Source organism: Agelaius tricolor, unplaced genomic scaffold (genome assembly GCF_023055355.1).
Source record: "Agelaius tricolor isolate 1412-34295 unplaced genomic scaffold, bAgeTri1.0.p SCAF_33, whole genome shotgun sequence".
In the NCBI taxonomy this organism is placed as follows: Eukaryota; Metazoa; Chordata; class Aves; order Passeriformes; family Icteridae; genus Agelaius; species Agelaius tricolor.
Window position 1 is genome coordinate 5,539,309 of NW_027269293.1, and position 16,941 is coordinate 5,556,249.

The following is a 16,941-nucleotide window of genomic DNA, read 5'->3' on the forward strand; positions in this document are numbered from 1 at the left end:
AAGAGTTTGTGAAGTGGCCTGGGAACCTGTTGGATTTCTGGCGTGGGACTTCTCCTCACGGCAGGTGAAGTTGGTGGACTTTAACGTCCCTTCTTTTGCTGGTTTTTCTGGGGTTTGGTCTGGCCAGGGCTGCCACTGCGGGCTCCTTGGGCCAAAGAAAAAAACGAACCAAAACAGTTCAAGGAAAATAAAAAAAAACCAAAAAGCCTCCAAAAGGATTTGCTGGTGAAAAGCCTCCAGGCCAGGGGAAGAAAAAAACCAAAAATAAACACAAACAAACAAACCCCAAAACCAAAAACAGTAAAACACACCCAGAAGCTTCTTGCCTAAATTGGCGAAAATGAATCCAGCAAAAGCAATGAAGTAACAATCCCTGTAGCTGCTGACCATGCCAGAGAGAGAGATTGAGCAGAGCCCATGCCGGAGCTCCCAGGCTCTGGCCCTGCTCCCTGGTTCATGTTAAAGATCCTGCAGACATTTCTGGGCATAAAGCAGATGATGAGGGAATAAAGTATCGTAAACCACCCCAACACCTGGCCTGGCAGCACACAAACAGTGCTGAGCAGCATCTGCTGTGCCCGAGCTCAGGTGCCACAGCAAACTCACAGCTCTCTCTTCTTCCTCTGGGTGCTTCTCCCACCTCTGCTCAAGGTGAGGGGGCACCCCAACCCCATCACCTGGCCAAGGGCAGGAACATCATGCTGCCCTGCAGCTTCTCCCCAGAGCAGCATGCACAGCACACAGAGGTGACCTGGTTTTGGGAGCAGCTCTCACCCTCTGTGCATCGCCACAGTGGGGGACAGGACCAGAATGGGAAGCAGATGCTTCAATACTGAGGGTGCACTGAGCTGCTGAAGGATGGCCCTGCCCAGGGCAGCACACACTTGAAAATTTTCCATGTCCAACTCTCTGACAGAGGGAATTACACCTGTTTTGTTTAACATGGCTTAGATTATGTCGAGGCTGTGGTAGAGCTCAAGGTGACAGGTCTGTAGTTCGTGTCCTTGGTACCTCTAATGTACTTGCTTGCAGCCAGTGCTTTTTCCCTATCCTCCTGCCCAGAAGCAGTTTGAGGTGGCTGCTTTGGAAATAGGGTTTTCTTAAGTCCCTTTTTGAAAATACCAAGGTTGTCTCAGAGAGGTGAAATTACCCACCAAGTGGCTATAAGGAGATATGCTTCCTCCTTCAGAAGTGTTCTTGCTATTGTTTTCTTCATATAAGAAGGTGTAAGAAAAAGTTAGGCATTGGGTAATAAAGAATGTTGTAGTTTGTGCATTTCTGTTTTAATATCCAGGCCTGTGGATTATTTTCGTGCAGAACTGGCCTCCAGAGCAGATCTCTATGTTATGCAAATGAGATTGCAAGAAATGTCCTGACTCCAGGTGACATTTGTCTGAAAAAACTCTTTGATTTGCTTGGGTCAAAGTTTGTCATTGTCAGGAAGTGAAACAGCCAAATCACCACATACCCCAATATCCAGCATCCCACAGGCTCACCTGGGGTCTCTCTGTTCCCTCAGCCAGTGGCTCTGCCCTGTACATCACATTGGAGCACCACGAGGCTGGGGGGATGCAGGTGTCCTGCAGCTCAGCCAGCTGGTACCCACAGCCAGATTCCGTGGGTGACAGCTTCCATCCCACTGGGAAGACACTACCCTGGATGACAGCGGGCTCTGCAGGGGAGAGCAGTATCATCCTGAGCAGAGGTGTGACCCAGGAACTCTCCTGTCGCTGCAGCCCATCCCTCTCAGCACTTTAGTACCAGTATCAGCTGAGCTGAGCCCAGGGCATCGCCCCCACTGTGCCCAGGGAGCTGAGCTCAGCAGAGGCCCCCAGGGCGTGTTCAGCACACGGGCATCTCCATTCCATTTCCATTTCAGCACACGGCCATCTCCATTACATTTCCATTTCTGTGTGCAAACAGCTGTGATTTTGATAGGGTTTGTGCAGCTGTGCTCCTAAATCCATCGGGAAGTACAGGCCGGGGGGAAAAGGAATAGCCTTCAGTGTGGCAGAGTTTCTACAGACCCCTGGCTGAAATAAACACTGGAACTAAATGAAAAAGGGAAAACCAACCTATGCCCTTAGTCTCCCCCTCTGTAAAATCCTGTCCTACAGGTTTAGTATGAGAAAGAAATCCTTGTGTCTCAATTTAGCACCTAAAGATATTGAATGCATTTTTTATTTTCCCTTGTGTCACAGGAAAGCTCCTTTTTCACTGGATGATTTGTTGGATTAAGAGCCTCGTGGGGGTCTGGTTTGGCAAGTTCTGTGTGAGACACAACTGCTCACTTTGAAAATTTAAAAAGGTTTATTAAACCTTAACAAAAATACAGCAAAGGACTACATAAGGAAAAAACTGCAGCACTGGGAACTGCCCCTCATGCACACCACATGGCCAATTCATCTTCAAGATGGATGCTCAGACTTTTATACCCCTGGGGGTTGCATCAGCCAGCCCTGGCCCCTCCAAAGTCTGTCAGTCAGCTCTTCTTTGCCATTTACCATTGGAAACTGCTTTCTTGTAACTGGATTGAAGGTCAGGTGTTGCCATGCCTCACCCCCTAAGCACCAAGCTTTTCCATTCCCAGCTGTACCATGCAAGGGACACACGTGCACACCTTCTCTGTACCTGTCCTAGACAACCCAGCCTGTCTGATGGTCACAATACAGGGGAGAACAGAGGACATCTAAACTACAATAACATAACTGTACATTACTAAAGCTTTTCTTAATATTCACACAATGGTTATCTTTTAATTGTGAGAGCCAATCATCTCATTATCCATCTATAACATCTGGACCCCAGCTTCACCAACAAAAGGACAAAAGCAAAAGACACGAGACGCTCTTCTTCTCAGGACGAACGTCCCACAGCTTTATTCTGGAACACCTCCAGGGAAAGAGAGAGTCTGGGAGAGAGGTAATGGCGTCCAGGAAAAGAAAGAGAGCCTGGGATGGAGCTGTCCAGGAGAAGAAAGAGCAGGAATGGCTCATGGTGGGAGATTTTAAACCCAGGGGAAGGGGGGCAGAGGAGAGGGGCTACAGCCAATGGGACACAACTGATGGGGGGGCGAGGGGAGGAAGTAACCTGGGCTAAGACCAACACCACAGGGCTTTGGAGGAGAGGGGAGAAAGGATAAGCCATGTCATACAAACAAACCACTCAGTGCAATATAAAAACAACTCAGTGCACAATTCCAATCACCCAGTGCAAAATAATAACTAGTTTATAATAAATAAACTACTTAATGCAACACAACAATGATTGATTTGGGGCTGGAAATAGAGCAGAGCAGAGATGCAATGGTGAACTGGACTAAGCATATACCAAAATGCACTGCAGCAGCACATGCTTTGAGGCACATCAGTCCCTGCAGCCCTTCTGCCATGTGGGTGACTGTAACCTGCTGGAGGTTAATCAGTGCTTGGTGGAAGGGATGATTTTTAAATTATTTGCATTTCTTTATTTTCTTCATGGGAAAGCATCAGAAAAAAATAGGTAAGTTTTACTTTCCATTTTCCAGAAACTGGAGAAATCTTCAAATGGAAGTATTCATGGGTTGCATTTCTGGGGGACATTTGGGATGGAAATGGTTTGGATATATATAATGCAATTACTTTGAATGAATCAATTTTGTAATTTTAAGGACAATCATTGCAGATCCACAGAAAGTGTGGTGGCTGCAGTCCTTCTGCAGTGACAGGTGTGGCTCTGTTGAAGCAGTGATCCTGTAGAAGGGTGGAGTTTTCCTCTGAAGATCCAGTGGGGGTGTAGATGGGCCTGGTCTTCCTCTGGGAATCCAGTGGAAAAGGCTGACTAGGGTCTTCCAAATCTCAGATTATATCCAGGTAGGAATGCTTGGCTCCTCCCCCTGGGTGGAGCATCTCACAATGAGATAATGTAATTTTATCAGTGAGACTCAATGGCCCATTAACAGCAGATATCTCCCTGGAGGGAGGATTGGTTGTGGAAGAGATAAACTGCCCAATTAACAGAAGATAATTGCCCACCTCTAACAGATGGTAATAGAATACACACCTCCACCCACATCTTGCAACCCAGGACATGCATATTCCCCTGCCACAGTGTGCCATCTCCCTCTCCCACTCTGCTTCTTCCTTAGGCAGCCCCCACCAAGAGCTCCCCTGGGATGAGCTCTGCCCTGATGTGTTGGTTCCCTCTCACCTGCAGTGAACATGGTTCTGGATCCAGACACAGCCCACTGGCACCTTGTCCTGTCTGATGATGGCAAAAGTGTGAAATGAGGTGACACACAACAGGACATCCCTGAGAGATTTAACCCACGCTGTGTGCTGGGCTGTGATGGCTTCACCTTCAGGGAGACATTATTGGGAGGTGAAGGTGATGGATGCAGGAGGATGGGCCATGGGGGGACTCTATAGAATATGTGAAAAAGAAGAATTATATTCTCTGGCTTGAATTTAAGCCAGAGAAAGGCAGCTGGGCAGGGGGGCTGTTGGCAGGGTACCTCCTAGCTCTCACCTCTCCTGATCACACTCTCCTTCCTGAAATCAGTACCCCCAAACAGATCTGAATCTGTCTGGATTATAAAGAGGGATGGGTGGCATTTTTCAGTGTTGGTGAGGGTATTTCTATCTTCACATTTCCACTGGTATTTTCTGAGAGAAAAAAAAAATCCTCTTTTGGTTCTATCTGGGTCCTGGGACCCCTCAAAATATGACTATGATGAATGTGAAGGAATGAGATAAGGCTTTTCTAGGAGAACTTGGTAGTTCATACTCACAGAGGGATTGAGGTTAGAAGGAACCTGTGGAGTTTCTGTGGCAACCAGATGCTCAGGGTTGGGCTAATCTGAGAGCTGCCTTTGGTGTCTTTGGACCTTGTTTAGCTGAGTTTTTTAGGGTTTCCCAGGGCCGAGTTCTTGTTATATCTCTGGACCTCTGTCCAATGCTGCATCTCTCTCAAGGGTCTGAACCAACCCTTTCTCTTTGGTCAGAATTTCTCCAGTTGCAACTCATGTTGTCAACTCTCCTTGTTCTGTTGAACAACTTCTACTGAAAAGATGTTCCAGGAACAAGGATTTTTTTGAAATGTACACAATGAAATTACTTTGGTGTCATTTGTCTGTATGTGTGTCAGCATCATTGTCTCTGAGCAATGTCTCCTGCTCCTTTCAGCCTGTGGGATTTGCAGGCACTTAGGAGAAAATGGCTTACTGCATCCTGCTGGAGCCAATAAAGTCAGGTCAGTGGGGCAGGTCTGTTGGGGTAAGGAAAGGGTTACAGAAAAAACAGTGGCAGCAATATCATGTGTTTGAACAAACTACGCCAGCTGAACAAGAAACCACTTCAGAACAAGAAGAATCTGAAACAAAACAGTTTTTCTGCTCTACTGACTCGTGACTCTGGAAAGAATAATAGATGTCAAGAGGACAGATTTATTGTGGAACTGTGATTAGTTTTAAGCTTGCAGTTAAAAATAGCTTTTGCGCTAAGGATATAAATCTGGTGAGCTTTGCAAATGAAGTAAATTCACTTGCACCTAGCTTGTGTCTCTTGCCATCATACATCACACAGGCCCATGGCTGTGCTTGTCCCATGTCCTAGGGTGACGTTATGATGCTTGTATCCCCATTCATGTGTTCTGTGAATGTTGGATATTATGTTCTGTACCTTTAAGACCGGCTCTGAAGAGGGAAAGTTTTGTTTTGGTTTTCTTATCAGCCTGGTGGGACACGGAGACTGCAGCTTTTGCTTTTGCTGCTTTTGCTTTTTGCTTTGCTCTCTCGCTCTTGCTTGCTTCGCTTCTGCTTGCTTTTGCTCTTTAGCTAGTTTAGCTAAACTGTCCAATTTCTTCCTGGACTGTTTCTCCTTTCCTTTTTCTGACCATTTTGAACCTGCTCCGGACTGGGACCTGGGAAACACCAAGAGTCTGCACCTTGTGGCCTGCAGCAGCTGCTCCAGCGCCGGAGGGACTGAGAACAGAGTGACCACACCCCCAAGAGAGACTTTCTGAATTTGTCATCTTTTTCAGAGCGGTGTCATCCGGAATTGTTCCTTTTGCGTGCTGGGGGGTGCTGTGCTTGTTAAATAAACAGGTTCGTTCCACTCCTCTCCGAGGAATCCTTCCCGAACTGCTTGGGGGGAGGGGCTGTGTGGGTTTGCTTACTGGAGGAGCCCTAATTTGGAAATTCTCCTCCAAATTTGCCCTAAACCATGACAAAATCTTGGATTTAAGACAGGTGTACCGCCCCAGTCAAACTCCCCACCTGCCGCTGTCCCCGGAGCAGGTCGCGGCTGGCACGCGCTGGCCGCTTGGCACCAGAAGCGAGAGCCCCCCCTGCCAGCAGCACAAACCCTGGGGATGAGTTCACCTGTGACCTGGTGATATTCCATACTGTGTGTTGGCGATGGAGAGAGACAGGGAGACTGACTCAATGATGAGAATCCGATTTTATTGTGGGATACAAACACTTATATACTATTTCAGAGAGACTAGTAATGTGTACTACAATGATTAGGTTAAAATCACATACACAAACTTATGCACATAACAACATCTCTTGCTTGCAGAGTTTAATGGGATTTTCTTTTTCCAGTAAACCCGGTTGATTGAATCTTCTTACAATCTAGGTCTAATTTTCAAAGTTCCATTTGCTTTTGCCAAGTCATCCTGGTATCAAATCTCTTATGCTAACCAGCTCCAAAGTCCATCATCTGTCTTGTGTCCCCCAACATTCCAACAACTGTGAGATGGGTTACTCCAGATTATTTTGCTGTAGGGGAAGCTCCCCCTGCAAAGGGAGGAGAGCAGTGTGTTCTTTCTCAGACATGATTTCACACCAGATACTCCAACCAACTGGTGTCCAGCAGGCATGGACCTTCCCAAGGGAAGGCTTCACCCAGATACAAGTGGTAAGGAAGGAGACTTCAGTACAGGTGGTGAGTTGCAACAAGTGCCCAGACCTTTCTCCTGGAGAAAAGGTAAATACCTTCATAAGGTGTGCACGGGTTTGATGATCTGTTATGTCACAAACAGGAAACAGTTAAAAGGCCGTGCAGTATTAGAGGACCTGAGATGGATGTGCACAGGTGATTTCAGAACCATGTTCCTCTGGAAGGCACTGAGAACGAGGCACCTCAGAGCTGGTGACCCACAGAAGCAGGGCAGTGCTTCAGTCTCTGCCCTCCAGCACCACACCAGACGCAGAAGGAGCATTTTAGCAGCTCTAGACACCCACGAGCAAGGTCTACAAGGAGAAACTGTACCAGAAGCACAGAGGGGACACTGTAAAAGAAATGATGAGTGCTCACAGTGGGTGACTCTGTTAAGGGACCGTGAGGCCTTCAGCAGACAGCCATGTGAGGTAACCTACCTTCTGTCAGCTGAGGCCTGAGACATGGTTGAGAGTGTGCCACAACCTCTCAAGAGCACAGACTGCTCTCCACTGCTACTCTTCCATCTGGCACAAATGACACACAAGCCAGAAACTGGGCAAAATCAAGAAAGATTACAAAGCCTTGGGGGTCCAAGTGAAAAATATTGGTGCCCAAGTAATCTTTTCCTTCATTTCACCCATAAGAGGAAAGGGGAGGAATAGATGTGCAATGCAAATCAATTTCTGGCTTTGTGGCTGGTGCCATCATGGGGGTTTGACTTTTATGATAAGAGGACTTTCTTCAATGACTACAACCTGTTAGGGAGGGATGGGATCCACATGTCTAGAAGAGGTCAGGGAACCTGACAGCAGGCCAGACACTTTGGACAGGTAGGCTTTAAATTGAAGGACTCGGGGGCACTTCCACCATCACATCAAGGAATAAGCCAGGACCCCCAGAGCAGTGGCAAATGTTCCTTTGTGGCCTCTCAAGATGAGAGCAGAAGACCAGCCATCTCAGGGGTGTGTATGGCTGTTGTGTATCCTCTTGGACCTCTCCTGGGAAGGTTGTCTGCTCCATTACCCCTGAACTGTCTGCAGGCCAAGCACACAGCATGGGGAACAAATGGGAAGGACTGGGGAGCTGTGTGTGGTCACAGGGCCATGGTCCCATTGCCATTACAGAGATGTGGTGGGATAGCTGGAATGACTGGAATGCTGGTGTGGATGGCTACACACTAAGAAAGACGGGTCAGCAAGGAGAGGGGCTGGAGCTGCTCTTTATGTGGAAGAGGAACTAGAATGGATCAAGCTGTGCCCAGGGATGGAGGAAGACCATACTTCCAAGGTAAGAGTTTGTGGGTAAGCATTTAGGGACTGGCTATCATGGCCAACAGGACTCAGACAGTGACTGTCCCCCTGTGCTGGGCACTGCTGAGGCCTCACCTCAAATCCTGGAGTAAGTTTTGGGCCCCTCATGACAAGAGGGACATTGAGGGGCTGGGGCATTCCAGAGCTGGGGAAGGGTCTGGAGCACAAGTCTGATGAGAAGCAGCTGAGGAATCTTGAGGGGCTCAGCCTGGAGAAAGGAGTCTTACAAAGGACCTTCTGGGTTCCATGAAGGGTGGTTCACCTCATTGCAGCCTCACTTTTTGCAACACCAGGAGACCCCAGATGAGATGGTGACAAAGAAGGGAAACATAGAGAAATACCCCAATGCTCCTGCCAGTGGGGCAGGTCAGGGAAGATATATGGGTACAAGGGGGTATCTCCTCATCAGAGGCTGGGCTGTTGAGGAGGTACCTCATCCTTGTACCAATGGCCTTAACAGCAGAGACTTTTGTGGGTGGGAGAACACACCAGGGGCTTAGAAGCAAAGAATTGTTTAAATTAGGAAGTACCTTTAAGATCACCAACACCACAAGTCCAGCTGTTAACCCAGCGCTGTCCAGACCACCACTAAACCACATCCCCAAGTGGCATTTCTACACGTCTTTTAAATCCCTCCAGGGATAGTGACTTCACCACTGCCCTGGGCAACCTGTGCTATGGAATCCTCTGAATCTTTCCCCCTCCGGGAAATCCCCAGAGCATTGCCTTGGAGAGACTTACCATAGAGCTTACCCCACCTGGGCAGATGGAAAGGACTTCCTCATGGACTCTTCCTTAACACTGATCCATCCCAGCTCCTTCCCCCATATGTCCCAAATTCCCCATGTTTGTCCTTTCCCTGTTTCCTCATTGGTTGTGGTATCCCTGGTGGCCAGCCCCATCTTCCCTGAAAGCCAAAGCCCTTTGCCCTGCCCTTTGTGCCACCCCCATGCCCTCCCCCACTTAATCTTGTGCAGAGCACACAGCCCTGACTTTTGTCTCTGGCTTCCCTTCGGCGTGTTGAAATAAACCTTGCTGGAACTGACTGTACCAAAGGCCCCTCTGCCTCTCTTCACTGAGCCAGCCGTGCTGAGTGTGGTGTGTGTGGACTTGACGGTTTTGCCTGAATTCTTCCCCAAGTGGCTTTTCCACAGGAGATGCTCATTGGGAAATAAGTATAGGTAGCAGCAACCATGCTGCTACATCTAAACCCTGCGCTGCTACACTGCACCAGCACTCAATGCCTTTCAATCCTTCAGGTGAAGAAAAATTAGTGTAGGAGGTGAGGCTTGCCCTGAGAATACCCCCTTCCTGATCATGGTGTCTCTCCTGCCAGGTAACCTTGCTCTGGCTAAGGCATCTGCACTGCAGGGGATGGCAGAGAGGAGCCTGAATCACCTCTCCCAAGGCATTTTGGGGGGCACTTTCCTCTCCCTCCCTGCCTGGAGATGTCTCTGCCAGGAGCTGTTTCTGATTCCTACAACTCTTCCCTATCAGTGTTCACAGACCCCTTCCCACCTGCTGCATCTTCAGCACTGCCCGGCAAAGATCTCCTGGCAGCAGCACACTGCCCAGGGACAGAGGTGTGTGCAGGGCCTGAGGAGCAGGGCAGCCAAGTCCTAATGAGAGTTGAGGTCTCGGTGCCTTTTCCAAAATCCAGTCTGCTGACTCAGGAACCAAGAGGAGAAAACACAATGCACAGACTTCTTCCCTTTCATTCAACCCCTGCTTTGATATTCTTCTTCAAAACTGCCATCAGAAATATCCTGAGGATGATGTGGAGCTGTGAACAGCCCTGGCCCATGAAGCACCCTCTCAACTGAAACAGGACTCTGCCCTTCCCAGCGTGGTTCCTTCCACCCCCAGCTTCTCCCCAGAGTGCTCTGGGAAGCTCCCTGGGCTGGCTGAGCGCTGACCCTGGCAGGCAGCAGAGTTCCTGCCCTGGCACACAGACCCTACTCAGAAGGACAGCCCTGGGTACCTCTGGGTACACACCTAGACTCACACCCTGCCAGCTCAATGTGCCACATTCTCTGCCCCTTTTAGCCTCCCTGGAGATGTCCCGGGGCTCCAGGTCTGACAGCTCCTGTGGAAAAAGGGCAGCAGAGTCACCCTCAATAAATCATCTTTTAGCTGACTAAAATAATCACCAATCATCTAAAGAGAGGAGACTGATTCTGAAAGCAGGTTTGTCCTACCAGAGATGGATGTCTGCAAAAGGTGTAAATATTTCCCTCTGGTCTCTGGTATCCTTGACCCATAACAAAAGAAGGACACCCAGGCAGTGACAGGGAGGTGTTGGTTGAATCCTGTGCAGGGCAGGGGCTCAGCTGAAGCAGTGCAGTCATCTCATCCCCAGCTGGAAGCCCTGGGGATGGAGCAGGATTCAGTTTCCCCCATGCAACCCAGAGACCCAGAGTGTTGAGGGATGTCAAGACTAGCCACAACTTCCAGCCACTCCAGAATAGACCTCTCCTGCTGTGCTGCTGTAGCTCAGTACAGTACAGCTCTGCCTAGCTGCTGGAAGCCAGCCTGGTGCCTTGTCCTGGGCTGGCAGAGAGGAGGTCACTAGTGTAGGTACATATGTGACACTCTACAGTCACAAGCACACACGTGTATGGATTCTGTGAATACTGCCACCATCTGCTCTCTGGTACCCCTGCCCAGAATGCATCTTGTCCTTTCTATTCACATATACACAGGACAGGGAGATAACACAGATCATTAAGAAAACACTTAACAGGAAGATAAAAGAAGAGTGGACATTCTCCACATCCTCTAAGCATTAGCCCCTGGAGACACCATCAGTTGGTCTCCATCAGATGTGGTGCCATCAGGATGTCCATCACTCCAGCTTCTTCAACAAGACTGGACGGGAAAAATCCTCTTGTGCCATCATGCAGTTCTCCCACATACCAACCATCTTCATCCCTGTCTCCAAATATGTAAACATACTGCCCAGAAATGAGAGGAAGATCTAGTTCAGGCCACTCATTGGGACCATCAAGAGGATCACAGTTATATTAAGCTACAAATGCTCAAAGCTCTGCCCGTTGCTTTCTCACAGCCTCCAGGAGGATAGATTCCTTGCCTGCTTCCAGGTTAGCCTGCTGCAGCTTGGAAATGACAGAGCTGGATATTTCTGGCCATTCCAATTCCTGAAACAGCTGCTGACTGCTTTAGTTTAGCTTCTCATACTGACCATTCAATTCAATCAGCCAGGCTTGAATCAGCTGCAGGGTTGCAGTGGAGCAGCAGTGCTGCTCTTGGGTCCAGGACCACTCCTGCTCCAACTCAACCCATGGTGCTTCCAGCTCCCACGTCCTCACCTCCTTCTGCCCAAGGCTGCCCAGGGCTTGCTCCAGACCCCAGCAGGACAAAGGGTGACTGCATGCATGAGGCCCCCAGCCCCCAACACACCATGTCATGGTGTCAACCACCAAGCTGGTGCCAGGGCCTCCAACAATTGTGCTCCCTGTTTCTGTGAGGGGTGCAGACCCCTGACCCGGCTGCAGCCACTGCCACCCTTGCCGAGTGTGAACTGTGGGCTGTGGTGGGAGAATGTGCCCTTCTAGGCATGTTCTGGCCATGAGCTCTTAATGGACGGGTGAGATAGTATGGCCTGAGATGGAATGTTCTGGCATTTAGCTCATAATGGAAGGGTCTTAGATGGTTTGTTGTGGCCCCTCTGCACATCAAAGAGGGGTACACCATTTGACATAAGATAGTGTCAAAGACAGATTACTTCCAAAACATGCTCAAGACAACTTGACCAATTGACCTCTTCTGTCCAAGTGAGTTTGCTGCTGGAAGAAACCAGACCCAAGTGCATGAAAGTATCAAATTTGCAACAAAATTGTGCAAACTCAGCTCATAACTATACCATTAAGGGGGTAGCAAATAACTTCATCTGTGCTATCTTTGATACAGGCCAGGTACCATTGGCCTTCTTGGCCATCTGGGCACACACCAGTTGATGTTCAGTTGCTCTTGACCAGCACAGTCAGGTCCAGAGGAAGCATTAAGTACTTCAGCCTCCTTCTCATCCTTTGTGGAAATTTTTTCTCACCACAGGAAGGGACAGAGTGTCACAGACATCTTTTCACTAAAAATCCTTTCTTTAGGATTTTTCCTTCTGAGAAGCTAAGAGGCCTCAGAGACAGAATGTAAACAATGGTTATCTGCTGCTGTGGAATGCAACAGGTCCACCTGTGACTGGCCCATCTTGGATGTTTATAATTAATGGCCAATCAAGGACCAAGCTATCTCGGACAGAGTCCGAGAGAGCTGCCTTTGTTATCATTCTTTTCTATTCTTAGCCTAGTTAGCATCTGAGGAAACCTTTTCCTTTCTTTTTCTTTTTAGTATAGTTATAATGTAATATATATATATCATAAAATAATAAATCAAGCCTTCTGATCATGGAGTCAACATTCTTGTCTCTTCCCTCATCCAAGAACCCCTGTGAACACGGTCACAGGACAGAGGGTCTCCTTGGCCCACCTGATGTATCTATAGAAACACAGAAAAGTATCAATTTATAACCTACAGCATGGGACAGATTAATTTCTAGCTGGGCTTTGGCCCTTCTAACTTTCTCCCTGCCTAACCTCCCAACATCCTCATAAGTCCTCCTGAGTTCCCTGCCCCTTTTTCCAGAGGTGATAAATGCTCTTTTCCTCCCTGAGTTCCAGCCAAATTTCTCTGTTCAGCCAGGCCAGTCTCTTCCTCACCAGCTTGTCTTTCAGCACATGGGGACAGCCTGTTCTTGTGCCTTGAAGATTTCCTTCTTGAAAAGTGTCCAGCCTTCCTGGACCCCTCTGCCCCTCAGGGCTGCTTCCCAAGGGGCTCTCAATCAGTCTCCTAAACAGACCCAAGTCTGCTCTCCAGAAGTCCAGGGTGGCAGTTCTGCTGTCCTCCTTCCTTATTTCTCCAATATCAAAACCTCTGTCACTTCATCATTGCTGTGTCCGGATGGCCTCAGCTGTCACGTCCCCCCCAGTCCATCTCTGCTCACAAACAGCAAGGCCAGCAGGGCAGCTTCCCTGGTTGTCTCACTTTCCAGCTGTGTCAGGCAGTTCTCTCCCATGCACTCCAGGAACCTCATAGACTCTTTTCTCTCCACTGTGTTGAGAGAAAAGTCTATCTGTATTTCCAGCAGATATCTGGTTAAGCTGAAGTCCCACACAAGAACAAGGACCAGTGATTGTGGGGATTTTTCCAGCTGTTTATAGAAGGTTTTGTCTGCCTCTTCTTCCTGGTTGATCAGTCTATGATGGTCAATGTTCCTCCTCCAATCCTTAACCATAAACCTATGCATTTAACCTTATCATTGGCATCATTAAGCTCAAAGCAGTCAAAACACTCACTCACAATATGGTTACCCCAACTTGGTTACTTCCTTGCCTGCCACTTCGGAATCTGCAGCACTCCAGTCATGTGAGTTATCCCACCATGTCTCTGTGGTGGCAATGATGTCGTAGTTTTCTGTAGGATATGGGATAATAATTATCAGAGTGGTTATGGCTTACACTCACCAGAAGGCCCCACAGAAAGGCACAGCCGCAGGCCGGATGGGTGGGAGGCGGCTGAGGGGCGAGAGGCCGCTGGGAGTGAGGAGTCAGTCAGCTGAAACTGAGATTGTGATTGGCTGGAGGAACACGTGGACAGTGTATGAGCGGGAAGCTGATTGGCTGAAGGAACACGTGGACTGTGTATGAGCGGGAAGCTGATTGGATGGTAGGATGCATGGACAGCAGTGTGGCAGCTGAGCCAGCCAATGGGTGCCTTCTTTCTGTTAAGTTCTGTTAAGTCTCAGTTTGGTTTCAGTTATGTCAGGTTAAAATTAAAGGTAAATGTGGAAAATGTGTATTATATGATTGGCTTTTTACAAATATTAAAATGAATATTATATGTGTTATGTTACAAAGTTATGCTGTATTAATCCTTTTAAATAGTGTATTAAATATAGTTTTAGGCTACAACATAATATTAAAACAGAGACTATGCGATGTAAGATATTTTTCTAACTAGCTCAAGGAATGGATAAGATAATCAAGAAATTTTTCGCACAGAGATAACAGCAACAAGACACTAAAATCCCAAAGAGAAGAATTGTTGCCTCCTTATTGGGAAGAACCAGGCTTCTTCTACCTCCTTTCAAACTCCATGGACCCAAACCATGATTTGCAAGAAGAACGGGGAGAAGTTAACAATAAACAGAAAAATCCCTAGTTTGAAAGGAATGTTTGCATCATGTATGAGATATATGAATATGCAACAGGCTATTGCTTTTAAGGGTTAATCCTTTGTTAGTGGAGATGCTTTTTTGAGGAAAGCATCCAAACGTTCATAATTCTTTGCTTTTTTATTGTCCTTTATTATCTTAACTCTGATTGTCCAAATTCTTATTGCTCTAATTTGTATTACTATTTTTATAACCATTTTATTACTATTAAACTTTTAAAATTTTAAAGCAAGTGATGGGCATTTTTCACAGTGAAAAAAGGGGCTGATTCTACAATAAAGCGATCTCCTTTGGATGCATAAGGGGGTCCATATCACTTTGTTCCCCACTGCTACAGTTTTCCAGCTGCTCAATGGCTCCCAGAGTTAATTTTATTCCCAGGGGCTGGTACATCGTTGTGGTTTTTTGATTCATGAAGAGAACAATGTTGATCACACACTGATTTCATTGTTTCTCAGTTGTGCTCACCCCAAGTCAAGGACTTTTCATTCTCTCATGCTCTGCCAGTGAGGAGCCATACAAGAAGCTGGGGGGAACACGGCTGGGAAAGCTGACCCAAACTGGCCAGAGGGATATTCCACACATAAAACATCCTGCCCAGTGTGTAAACAGGGGGGAACTGCCCAGGAGGGGCAGTTCTTGCTGCTCAAGAGTGGGCTGGGCATTGGTGAGCAACTGTATTGGGCTTCACTTTTTCCTTTTGCATTTTATCTGTCTCCTTTTCACAACAATTATTAGTATTGTGATTATTATTATTGGTGGGGTTCTTTTGCGGTTTTTTTTTTTTTATTGTTAAACTGTTCTTCTCTCAGCCCATGAGCTTTAACTTTTCCTTCTGATTCTTCCCACCAAGGGCAGGATGGAGGTGTGCGAGGAGCAGCTGTGTGGTATTTCGTTGCCAGCTGGGATTTAGCCATGACACACTCTCAATGTCACAACACAGATCCTTCCATATGTCCAAACATGGATCTGATAGATCAGCAGGCATCAACAGGCCTGTGAGAGTGAGGCTAGAAACTGTGCTGATTTGGCACAGCCTAGTTCTTAGTATCGAAGAAGGGCCACAACAGTAGCTTCTCTGAGAAGCTGCTAGAAGCTTCACCATGTCTGACAGAGCCAATCTCTGATGGCTCTGAAGATGAACATTCTGCTGGCCCAATAAGAGAAGTTGGTAACACTCTGTGGTGACATATTTGAGAAGGAAATCAAAATGGCACATGGGAAGGTTTTTCCGAGGGGTGGCGAGGCGTGAGCCAGGGGTGATCCTGGCGCTGGGTGTGGCCATACAACCACCACAGCCACCGCATTTTGGCACAGCCCGTGGTGAGCCTTGCCTCCCTGGCCACTCCTAGCCAGCTGTGCCATGGGCAGAAGGGCAGGGGCAGCAGCTTCCCCTTCCCATTGCCCTGCAGGAGGAGAGGCATTGAATGGTGCCAGCGCCGCAGCAGCCGCCACTGCCCGTGCAATGGCAGCAGAGCCGCATGGCTGGCAGCAGAAGCATGACGAGTGATTCCCAACGTGGAACCTAGACGAGATCAACTTCTCAGCGCTGCAGGATCCTGCAGGAATCTTTGAATTCATGGGATTTGTTGGCAGTGGTACCTACAAGCAGTAGCTCCTCTTCTAGTCAGAGAAGAGAGGAAGTGAGGACTCATGAGGGAAAACAACATGGAGGCACCAAGATCAGTGGTAAAGAAAGAGGGGGAAGAAGTGCTCCAAGTGTCAGAGCCAAGATTCCTCTGCAAGCTGTAGTGAGGACTGTGGTGAAACAAACTGTCTACTTGTAGTGCATGAAGTCCACGGGGGATGAAGAGATCTACTCACAACCTATACGAAAAGGTGCTCATGCTGGAGCGGGTGGATCCTAAAAAAGCTGTGGTCTAGTGGGAGACCTGAACAAAGAGAGAGGGCCCATGCTTCCAAACTAGAGCACCTAGCCTTAAAAGACTACATCCCATGGACTAGCAACCCATGACATGCAGTTTTGAGAAGAGTCTTTTGCCTGTGGGAGGGACTCATGTTACAGCAAGCTGGGCAGGACTGCTACTTGTGAAATTAGAACCGTGCTGAACCACAGTCACTGAGAACTGTCTCCCACGGGAAAGACTCCATGGCACAGCAGAAGAAAAAGACTCCTCTTCCTAAGCAAACTGTAGAAAGATCTCAAGTGACGAACTGAAAGGCTTCTTTTACTCCTCATTATCCTCCTCTGACCCTGTTAATATTAAATGTACTTTATACCTTTAACTTTGAGCCTGTTTTGCCCTTAGAGTGTTTTCTTCCAATCCTTATCTCAGCTCATGAGCCCTTCATTATGATTTTCATGGGTGCCTGGTATCTTGACCAGTGTCAAACCACAACAGAGATAAATTCCCTTTTCTTGAATGCCCCTAGTCTTTAACCGCAAGGATTGCAAATGACACAGGATTTATGAGCTGAAACCTGTGCTTTGAATTACATT

The 16,941-nt window shown here is 47.8% G+C and overlaps 1 pseudogene; it reads left to right on the forward strand.

The window, feature by feature from the left end:
- The first annotated feature begins 1,767 nt into the window (after window positions 1-1,767).
- On the forward strand, window positions 1,768-9,274 carry LOC139602243 (butyrophilin subfamily 1 member A1-like; annotated as a pseudogene).
- The last annotated feature ends 7,667 nt before the right edge of the window (window positions 9,275-16,941 follow it).